Raw genomic sequence first — 12,502 nt, 5'->3', positions numbered from 1 at the left:
CGCTTGTTATAGTTATCTGAACTAACTACAACGGGGGAATTTCATTGGTTTTTTTACGAGTGAAATATCCACCTAACTATAACATGTGTGAAACCTATGGTTTTTAAGTGAATTTGCAAGGTTTTTTAAATGCTAATTCCTAACTATAACGTGTGTGAAACCTATGGTTTTTTCAGTGAATTTGTACGTTTTTTAAAATGCTAATTTATTTATGTATTATTATGTTTTTTAATATATTTATTTTACAATAAACTACGTATTTTTTTTTTTGGGGGGGGGTTTCACCGTGCGCGCACAGTGCGCGCACCCCGCAATTTAAAAAAAAAAAATGTAAAAAAAAATTCTGCGTTCGGGATCCTTCAGGGACCCCCTGACAAAGGCTAGGGGGTCAGGAACTCTCTACCCTGCCCCCTTTTCACGTTCGCCACCTTCCTTTTTCACTCTCGCACTGAAAACAAACAAAATGGCGGCCGACACTTCCTGATTTCGACCGATTCGAACGTTGACTAACATGTAACCACCAATCAGAATTACGCTTGTGCACGTTAGGGTGCACGCATGGTGTGCGCACGGTGCGCGCCTATAGATATTTATATGCTTTTAAATGCTATTATCTCAGGAACTACTGAACAGATTGACACCAAACCTGCAAAAGGCACTTCCCTGACCTGAGGACTACCTCTGTGCCAAATTTCAAGTAATTCTGTTCAGCCGTTCGGGCTGTACCTTCGACTAAAGGTCCTATGGAAAAATGCATGGGGAAAACGCATTTTGGGACCCCCCTTTTTTCTCGGCCCCCGCTTGACGAATCACCCCAAGACTTTCAGGGTTGGAGCTGAACGGAGCGCCCCATTAGTTTTGAAAATTTCGCGAGGATTCGTCAACTGGCGCCAAAGTTATTCAAAATAGAATTTTCAGATTTCTTATGGAAACTCGGTCCTAACTATGACTATCTACTGGCGACCGCCAGTAGATAATATATATATATATATAAATATATATGTGTGTGTATTACCTACTGGCGGTCAGTCACCAGTAGGTAGTTATAATTAGAACCTAGTTACCATTGGAAAAGCATATTTTGATTTGCTAATAACGTTGGTGTCGTTTGGCGAATCTTCACGAAATTCCCCCCCGAAAAGGTCTATCCAGGTCATCTCCTATCCTGAAAGTTTGGAGGTGATTCGTCAAGCGGGGGCTGAGAAAAAAGGAGGGTCCCAAAAAGTGTTTTCTCCATGTTAATTTCCATAGGAAACTTTAGCCAAGGCTAAAGCCCGAACTCCTGAACGGAATTACACCAAATTTGGCAAAAAGGTAGCTCTTGGTTCAGAAAGCGACCTTTTTTTAAAATGGTGTAAATTCATTCAGTAGTTGCTGAGAAAATAAAAATATCGATATCTATGGCCGTGGTGGGTTCGCGATCCCTCCCGACTACGCGCTTCACTGTGACTGGGTGTCATGACCACAAGCTTCACTGTGATTGGCTGCCAACACTCCAAACCAGGAAGTTTTGGCAGCCATCTTGTGACTCTGTAGAACTGAGTCACAGGAAAACATTAACACAAAGTTAAAAGTGAAGAAAAGGGGGCAGGGTAGAAACAACCTGACCCCCTAGGCCTGATCAGGGGGTACCACAAGGACCCCCAATTATTATTATTATTTTTTAAACATTTGAATGTATGCTCTTAGGTGCGGGAGGGCACACGACCCTCCCACAGCCCCGGGGACCACCACCACCCCGGGGCTTTAAAAAAATAGAGGGAAGGGGCCACGCGGCCCCCCTCCTGGAGCGCTTGATGACCCTGGGGACCGCCACCCCCCAGGGCCGGCTCGCTGATTGCTATGACAGGGCAGGAGCATGGCTTCCACCCTGTGATAGCAAACCCTGATTTGATTCGTTGAAGCGAGAGGAGGAAAACCTTCTCTTGCATCAATAAAGGAAAGGAGAATTGCTTTTGGGCAAGGGAAGCTGCATGTTAGCTGCTCCCGTTGCCCAAAAGCAATGCCGGCTCCTGCAGGAAGCGGGGAGCCGCCGGGACCGTGGGAGCATTGGGGCTCCCCCCACGGTCCCCAACAGAGAGCCCAGGGGGATGGGGTCCCTGGGGCCAGAAGTGGCCTGGGAGGGCATGTAAAAAATATCTTTTATATGTGGGCATGCCTCAGGGTATGGGGTCCCCGAATGTAAATTAATGAAAGTGAACTTTTTTTTCTCAAAAAAAGTTTGGAGTCGCGATCCTAGCGTGGCTTTCAGCGCAAGCCCCTAGTGTGAACACAAAGGGTGCACGGCTCTCAGCGTGGCCTCCTAGTGGGAACACTCTGGGTTTGCAGCTCTCAGAGCGGCACTCGAGTACTTCTCAGTTCTTTAAAGCACCGACGGGCATATTCTCAAGGACACATTGCTGAGTTAACGGCACTTTATCGCAGCCAAAATGGTGATAAATGTAACGCACCATTCACAAAATGGTGCAAACAGCCCATATCACCAGTTTACCAGCGATAGCAGTCTAAAAAAACATCGTCACGGATGACCCCGGCAAATATCACCAATGAGATACCCCATGCAAAAAGCAGTGAACACACCACTTCCCAACATTCTCAACGGCCAGCAAGATCGGGGAAGAGAACACAAAACAGGCGATAAGGTACTTTAGCACCAGGAAGTTTACACCTGCTCTGACCTGGTGTAAAGTCGGACTACAACCTGCAACTTGAAAGGAAGCCCAGCCCACAGCCACACCTGAACGACAACAGATGCCATGGAGCCAACAATCATGCAGCTCGGACACCCAAGAGTGCCCCGACACCCTCTGCCACCACCCCCTGACCCCCGACAAACAAATGTGACACCAACATTCCGAAATCTGGAACATAACAAATCGGCGGATGTCGCCCAATTATAACAATCAAAATGCATGTGAGGTTAGACACATGAGAATCACAGTCATCTATGGATTTACATATAAAACATTTTATTTACAGAAAACAACAAAATAAAAGTAGGCACAGCCATGGCGTGTCATCCCTCAACAATCTGTGAATCACAGCCTGCAAGACAAAAAGCAAGATAAGATTGTGCGTCATGCGCCTATCAAAGGAGAAAGAGAGAGAAAGAGAGAAATAGTGAGAGAGAAAGGAAGAGAGAGAGAAAGAAAGAGTGAGAGAGAGAGGAAGAGAGAAAGAGTGTGAGAGAGAGAAAGGAAGAGATGGAAAGGGAGAGGGTGTGCCGACAAAACCCTCACAGATTACCTTTCCGCCACCGGTGTGTCTCCAACCAAGTGCCGGGTCATACTGCAGCCCTCAAGCTCACTCATTTGAAACATAGTATAGAATCAGTAATGGCAGAGTACATACAGTTGCACACTCCTTCATCGATGTCCCGCCCCTGTGCACCCAGGCAGCTGCGCCCCATCCACTCCTGCCACCCAGAGGTGTCTGCCTGCCCCTGTGCACCCAGGCTGCTGTACCCCATCCACTCCCACTGCCCAGAGGTGTCCGCCTGCCCTGCGCACCCAGGCGGCTACACACCATCCACTCCCACAGCCCAGAGGTGTCTGCCCGTCCCTGCACACCCAGGCTGCTGCACACCATCAACTCCCACCGCCCAGAGGTGACTGCCCGACCCTGCGCACCCAGGCTTCTGCACACCATCCACTCCCACCGCCCAGAGGTGACTGTCCGCCCCTGCGCACCCAGGCCTCACTGCTCACCTTTCCGCCCAACCACGTGCCGGAACATACTGCAGCCCTTAAGCTCACCCATCTGAAACATAGTATAGAATCAATAATGGCAGAGTACATACAACTGCCCACACTTTCATCGCTGTCCCGCCCCTGTGCACCCAGGCTGCTGCACACCATCCACTCCTACTGCTCAGAGGTGTCTGCCAGCCCGTGCGCAGCCAGGCTATCGCACCCCATATATTCCCTCCGCCCAGAGGTGTCTGCACACCCCTGCGCACCCAGGCTGCTGCACCCCATCCACTCCCGCCACCTATCTGGAATATTAATGGCCTAAACTCCAAACAAAGCGACCCGGAATTCCTGAACTACCTCAAAATGTTTGACATTAACTTACTTCAGGAGACCTGGGCGGATACATCTTTCGACTTCCCGGGATACATTTCATGCTTCAAACCCGCAATAAAAAACACCAGCTTTGGACGCCGTTCGGGTGGTCTGCTCCTTTTTTCTTCAATACTGAAATTCGGGGAGACATACCCGTTAATAAGTCGCATTACTTCCCCAAGCTCTATTCAAGCTTCAGCAATCAAAATGTCTCTTGACCAGAAAACCCAAAAGGTAATATTGATAAATGTTTACCTCCACCCGAAAAACAAAACACAATCATCAAAGGAAGTGGTTAAAGAGATATCAAGAATAATGGAAGAGGAAAATACGGATAAAGTCATCGTGGCAGGAGACTTCAACATGCACCTCCTAGGAACAGCACAGGAAGACAATCTCTGCACTGACTTGACTGGTATTTGGGGAGTCCCAAACCAAGGCCTCCCGATGGTAAACAAATCTACAAAGAGCTCAATACTCTTTCTATCAGAACTTGAACACCTAAACCTGAGGGCAACCAACGGCCGTTTCAAAGACGATAACCCTCCAGCTCCAACGTACCATTCATCCAAAGCATCGACCACGATAGATTACACCTTCACAACATTAGCTATGTTCAACAAAGTTGTATCATTTAGAATAGGCAACAGTACCCTTAGTGACCATATGCCGCAAGAGATGGTACTTCATTCTACAGCTATATTACACCAGGAGGCAGACACATCTATTGCCCCAGTGGGATCAATAAACCTCCACCGCATTAGGTGTAACTCAACAGACATGGAAAACGTAGCAGTACAGGCTAAAGAAGCACTGAAGGAAGCACAAGACAACCTCGCTCACCCACTGGAAATTTGGGAGACTTTCATCGCTAATCTTGGAAAAAGATTTCCTGTAAATAAAAGCTCCAAAAAGTATACAAACGTCCCTCCAAATTTGAAAATCACCAGCCCCATCTCGAAGAAGCTGAAAACAACAAGAAACCATACATTAAGACAGCTACGGACACAACCTGGAAACCAAAACCTTCGACAGTCGCTACGTGAAACTAAAGCCCTCTTAAAAAAGAGAAGTTGGCTAAGAAAAACAACAAAGAATAACGATTTCTGGGCCAAACTGATTTATGATGCCAAGCAAAAAAACAACGCTAAATTTTGGCAATCAATAAATAAATTGCAACAGCCGCAGCATCACGGAATTAATTCCAACATCTCCGAAGAGGTTTGGGCAAATTTTCTTTTCAACCATTTCAACAATAATGACGAATCAACAACCTATTCCAAACATCACACTCTGGGGACTAACATTAAGGCCAAAAATCAATCAGAGCCCCTTAGCCAGCATTCACCCGGAAACCAAACAAGAATAGTTCCTACCCAAAATATAGAGGATACCTCAGAACACACAGCGGAACCGCCCACAAACGGAGAAAGAACGGCCCAAACTAACAAACTGATAATGAACCAAATAGCAAAGGGCCGTCGTTCAGGTGCCCCGGGCCCAAACGGGATACCATCTATACTGTTTAAAAACGACCCGGTCTTCTGGAGCAAGGCACTGGAGCCCATTTTTCAATACGCAAACATAAATTGCACAATTCCAGACTCTTGGAGAGGCTCAATTGTAAGCCCAATTTACAAACAAGGGGCTAGGGCTGAACCAAAAAACTATCGTCTAATAACTTTGATAGATACAGAGGCCAAATACTTTGCAGGGCTCCTCCTAAAAGAAATATCTACCTGGACCGAGGAAAACAAGGTAATACCCTTGACCCAAACTGGCTTCCAGAAAAGACAAGGCACCATAACAAACATAATAGCTCTGACCCTACTCATGGACGCTGCTAAGCAGGGAAAATACCCACTATTTCTATGTTTCATAGACTTTAAAGCAGCTTTCGACCATGTCGACCGCACTAAGCTATGGCAAAAGCTCGACAACTGGGGTATTCCTTCCAATCTTCTTTCCCAACTGAGGAACCTGCATACCAACACATGGGTAAGGATAAAACTGGCAAACGGTGGTAAAGTATCAAGAAAAATTCCCACCTCAAAAGGCCTCAAACAAGGATGCGTCTTAGCCCCCATGTTATTCAACGTATTTCTTGCAGACTTACCAGAGACACTGAGCAAAACCATAGGCCACGCTCCTAAATTAGGAAACGTGCCCCTACCCTGCCTGCTATATGCGGACAACTTGGTTTTGATAAGCAGGACCCCCGCCGGCCTCCAACGCCTACTAAACGCCACTTTGCAGTTCTCGCAAGAAAACGCTTTAATAATAAATTACAACAAAACAAAAACCATGGCAGTTAATTACCACAAAAGAAAACATCTTAGCTGGTTTCTTGAAGGCCATCGCCTGGACCAAGGTGCAAGTTATAAATACCTAGGGGTCATATTGGACCAACATAACTCACCAAAACCACAGCTAGAAGCTGTGCGGAGAAAGGGGGTTACAATATATCTAACAATCAAACCCCTAAAGAAACTTCTACCGGGCTTGTCATTCGATCCTTTGCTTAGGGTCATACAAGCAAAGTTTCAGCCAGCCATATTCTAGGGAGTGAAGCGCTAAAGGGAAAAGATGCAGTACATCTTGATAACATTATATCCAAGGCATACCGCGCAATCTTCCATCTCCCCAGATCGGTCTCCCCCGCCCAAATTCGATTAGAATTTGGACTTCAAAAACAATTCTTAGAACGCATGGGAACCTACGTGAAATGCTGGCATAAAATTAAACAGGATGACAAGGGTACCGTGAACGAGTTACTCTGGACAGAACTTTCCCTCCTAAGAAATTCATCTGCAAACGCATACCTTCAGGAAGCGATCAAACAGCTGGGGTTAACAGATCTGTGGGAAGTCCAGGGCAATCATCAAATTTTCAAAAAAACAGTTACAAAGGTTACCCGTACCCTATCCATTTTAGAAGATAAAAAAACCCTAGCTAAAAGATCACATGGCTGGATGGTTTTACACACCTACAATAAACTAACACCTCAACCCTACCTGAAAATGGGCTTAAAAATTACTATAAAGGAAACATTTCTCAGACTAAGACTGGGGGCAGGCCCTTTCAATCAATTCTTGCCTCCTTGGGAGAGAAAGGACGAAAATGCCCAATGTCGGCTATGTAGTAGTGGTTCAGAAGATGTAATCCATATAATGTGTATTTGCAATAAGTTAAAAGACATCAGGTACACCTTATTAAAACCTGTCTTTAAACAATATGGAGTCAGAACATATATACAAGCAATAATGCAGTGCTTCAACCCAGACCGGGTACAGTTGAACTGTAGGTTGATCAAATTCCTCGACATTACCACAAAGAGACTAAAAAACCTGGCCTGAGTCGCTCAAAGCCCAAGTCTAATACTAAATCTAGACTCCAATATCTTTGGCCATAGCTACAATAACAACAGCAGCTATCTTTTGTTAATTGTGTTAATAATGTTATTGTCTGTGACATATAAGCTACTGTATATAGTGATTTTATCATGGAATGAACAGAATTTTATTTTTGTATATGCAAAGGTTTTGATTAATCATGCATAATAAATAAAATACCAAATACCACTCCCGCCACCTAGAGGTGTCTGCCCACCCATGCGCACCCAGGCTACTGCACACCATCCACTACCACCGCCCAGAGGTGTCTGCCCGCCCCTGGGCACCCAGGCCTCACTGCTCACCTCGCCTTTCGCAACCTGTGTGTAGAAAAGAGGGCCCACCACGTGCCGCTGCAAGCCCCAAGCCTGGGGCCTGTGGACAGGGCACCCTCTATATCATGCAGCCCCGCTCCGCAGGCCACCAGGTCTCACATTTGGTGCTGGGTCTTGATTTGACATAGAGGACATACCAGTGCACCCGGCTCCAACCCAGGCTGTACACCCGCTCAGCCCTTGCAGTGCCACTAACTCTGTGACCAGCGAGGCCATGCCACGTGGTGGTAGGCCCCCGCTGTCCGATGGCTCAGGCCTACACTGCGGTCCTGCAGGGCATACAAAACCCGAGCTGTCCGGACCGCCAGAACGGGGCATCATCGCAGGCTGCACACCTGCTCAGCAGTTAGGATGCCCCTACCTCAGTGCACCGAAAGTCACCGTCCCGTGGCGGTGTGCCTGTGCCGGTTGCAATGCATCCGGTGCCACCAAGTCTGTGCCCCAAAAGTCATGGACCTTCTATGATTGGGTAACATGGTGCGGACACCATCATGTCACCTCCGGGCAGGCAGAATGTGATGTCTCAGGCCCCTGGGCCCCCATGCCCACATGCACACCACAGGCAGGCCTAGGGGGTCAGGGTGTTTCTACCCAGCCCACCTTTCTTGATTTTTCATCTTTTTTATAGAGATTCGCATGTAGCTACAACAAAGTCCTAATAAACACAAGGGCTCATTTTAGAGTCATCCTATAACCCAACAGTTGGGACTTATCGCCGAGTTATCGGCAGTTTAGCGCAGCAAAAGTGGCAAAAGAATTATCGCCCCATTCTCAAGTTGGTGCAGACTGCCACAATTCCCACAGGCTGATGGTACCAACACAGTGGACAATCAACATCGTTATGCTGACAAAGCTGCTAGCCGTGCACCTGTTGGCCTCTGGTATTTTCCAACAAACAACTGCGAGTGTCAGAAGAGTCTCACAGCCAGCCCTATTAAACTTCCTCACAAGTCTTGGATGCAAGTCTACAAAAGCAAGTTAGGGCCCCTGCATCCGCACCACCCACTCATCCCAATACATAGTATTCCTGCACAACCAACCCCAACCCCAGGCGTTGCTTGATGCCTCTGTGCTCCAGATCCAAGATTGTAGTCACTGAAATGGGGGTGCGCCAGGTCATGAAGTCTAGTAGTCAACAGTAGTGGAAAAACAGTACTTTATTAGAAAAACATAAATTAACAACACAAAAACATCAAACAACGAGTGACATTGCGAATGGGGAACATCAACTTGTGGATCGAAATAACTGAAGATCGTCCTGGAAATCTCAAATCTCCATATTCAGAGACCTGTTGGATAAATGAAAATAATGGTGAAGCGTTAGTATGGTCACAAACGTAATATGGTATAATGTATTGCACTTGGACAAACTGGACTGCTTACAGGCATGATCAATCCTGCACAAAATGACCGTAACAGAAGCTTGTGTGGTCGTCGGTGAGTCTGATGATTCAACAAATGAGTGCGGCAATCCACAACCTGCAACAACCTCACACATTAATAGTGAAGTACCATTACATAGGGTTATAGTAACACCATTAGTGGCAGCACTTAGAAGCGACAGCCGTGCTGCATGACGTGCCACATATAAAGCACGGACGGTTAGTAAAAGAGCGACTGTAATAAGTTTTTGCGGTTTTTCCTGTGAAGAGTCTCTCTCCGATTATACGCCGCAGGCTAAAGCCCTGACAGGTGCAGTCTTTGGTCCTCTCAGCCTGCAGCGTCAGTGCCCAGATCAACTACAGGTGAGCTTGGGCACTGCATCTCCACTTGAAAGCCCACGTATCGCAGCCTTTTAACTTGTCAAACTTCACCTTTCCCATGAGTCTGAGACCTTGGCCCTGTCTCCTGAGATTCTAACGTGAGAGAGTCAAGGGTGCGTCCAGGTTGGGGAGACTCGCCGTGAATGGGCTTAGCTATGAATGGCACTGCAGGTGCGGTGGCCCCGACATTCAAGGTTTGTGAAAGGAGAATTTAACCCCTAATTGTAGTAATCACATTCTACCCAGCTTTGGCAAGGGGGCGCTTTTCTTGCCTGGATGGGCCCATGGCACCTTTGCTATGCCACTGTCTCTCCAAAGGGGCCTGTCTTATTGATAACCATATGAATACGATGTTTCGCTCAGGCTGCAGAGATTGCTCGAGGAGTGAGTTTTTTTCCTACTGTGAGCAGCCATAAAGGGAAGGCAGATTATACGATGAAAGCTTGCCGTAAAAAGAGATAGCATCGCAATTCAGAGAGCAGACATGGGTCTCGCGGGCATTGAGGATACTTCTGTGTTGAAAATACTCTAAGTCATGCCTGTCTGTTGAATATTTTCACTGATAGCGCCCACAAATCCAAATTTTTTGTGGTTGCGGGCCAGAATATATGCTATTTTATTTTGAATAGATATATTTATATATATATATACTCACTGAAAAAACCATAGGTTTCAGGGGCGTTATAATTAGCTGGACTTTTCACTCATACAAAACCATTGAAACTCCCCCGTTATAGTTAGTTCAGCTAACTATAACTCGCGCGCCCGCAATGCACTGCTGATGACATCACATATTACATCACTCATGACATGGCCAGTGACATCACTCATGACATCACTGATGACATCTCAAATGACATCACTGATGACATCACTGATGACATCATCCAGTGATTGTGTGTTTTTCTGAAAATTACATATGTTTTATATATGTATATCTCAAGGTCGATGGAAGAATAAATGGGTATATAAGAGTCTAAATCGATGATTTGTTTTTGAAAAATTGATTGTATAACTGACTGATTAAGTGTATCTTAATGAATACATGGCTTAGTGAGTAATGTTTAAATATGGAAATATCTGTATCAGTATCTCACTTTGTGTATAAGTGGCTGCATGGGTTGGTGAGTAGCTACATGAGTGTCTATATAGGTTATTAGTTGGTTTTTTCAGTATCAGTATGAGTGTCTGAGTGTCTGTATGGTTCGGTGGGGGGTATTACGTAGTGCATAGGTGCATGAATAAGTGACTCACTGTTTGTATGTGTTAAAGACAGCATGTGTGCAGGACTGTATGGGTGGATGAGTGTGTGCATGGGTGTGTTAGTTTGGGAATGACTGTCTCAATAGTGTCTTTATGAGTTACTACATATGTTTTAAACTAGTATATATGATTATTGGTGTATATAAGTGAGTATATGTGAGAGTGAGAGATTGAAAGAGTTCCTGTATGAATAAGTATGTGTTTCTATAAGTGATTGTTTAAAAGACTATGTATGTGTAAGTTTCTTTAGAAGTAAGTGTGGTGGTGTGTGTATAACTGTATATGCAAGTAAATGGATGTTTGATTCTTTATTAGCATGAGTGACTATGTGTGTGAGTAACTCTATGGATGAGTGGTGTTGTGTAACAGGATGTATAGGTGTATAAGTACATATGATGAGTGAATACATGTATGAGTGACTGTATAGGACTGTTGGTGAGTGAGTGGATGTGTATGTGGATCTTAGAATTACTGAATAGGTTGTTGTAACTGGTATTGGTCTGTCCATTGTTTTGAAAAATGTTGTTTCTATATTTGAATGTGTGTATCAAAGGTTATATTAGGGTGAGAGGACGTCTGCCACTCTATCACAAGGATAATGTCATCAGTGATGTCATGAGTGATGTCACTGACCATGTCATGAGTGATGTAATATGTGACGTCATCAGCAGTGCATTGCGAGCGCGCGAGTTATAGTTAGCTAAACTAACTATAACGGGGGAATTTCAATGGTTTTGTACGAGTGAAAAGTCCAGCTAACTATAACGCCCCTAAAACCTATGGTTTTTTCAGTGAATTTCTAAGGTTTTTTAAATGCTAATTCCTAACTGTAACGTGCCTGAAACCTATGGTTTTTTCAGTGAATTTCAAAGGTGTTTTAACTGCTAATTTCTAACTATGCCTACAGAGATAGGACATGTGAAGAAAGAAGAAAAAATGCACATAAAGAAAAAAAGAAATGCAGAAAGAAGCAACAGAAGTCCTCAAAGACGAAGAAAAGTGCAGGAAGAAGGATAACGTGCAGAAAGAACAAACAGAAGAGCAGAAAGAAGCCTTGTTGCCAAATCATCCTGTACCCTCAACTTTTTCAGACGGATACTGGTGGTAAATGAGTCTGACTAACCAGTCCTAGAGCCAGTGCTATGTTAAAAGACACTCAGAATACAGTGAAAACACCTACATACTCTAGGGAACACTATGTGTTGGGGACCCCCTGTGATTAGCATGACCTCCTCTGTAAGACCCTAGTATATAATAGGGCATGGGATTAAAACTACCTCTTAAAACGCGCCACAGGGCATGTTTGCACACGTCACCTCAGGCCCCGTCCCCTCCCTTCCCCACTGTGTAAACACGCCCTGTGGCCATTTTAAGTTGGGAGATTAAGACCCCTTGAATCCTGATGGTCCCTAGGGTCCAACTAAACTACTGGGTACCTCCAGTAAGCGCCACAGAGCTGCATTGCAGAGAGGTGTAAAAAGGGGCACAGCCTAGACCACCTCTCTGCAAAGCAGCGCTGTGGCACTTACTGGAAGCACCAGGGGGGCTAGTTGGCCCCCAGGGTCCCTCAGGATTGAAGGGGAATTATTTCCCCAACTTAAAATGCGCCACAGGGCGTGTTTGCACACGTTAACTCAGGCCCCGTCCCCTCCCTTCACCACTGTGTAAACACGCCATGTGGCCGT

Source organism: Triturus cristatus, chromosome 4_2, assembly GCF_964204655.1.
Source record: "Triturus cristatus chromosome 4_2, aTriCri1.1, whole genome shotgun sequence".
Taxonomy (NCBI): domain Eukaryota; kingdom Metazoa; phylum Chordata; class Amphibia; order Caudata; family Salamandridae; genus Triturus; species Triturus cristatus.
The sequence above is the reverse complement of the archived record's forward strand: the minus strand, read 5'-3'. Positions refer to the sequence as shown.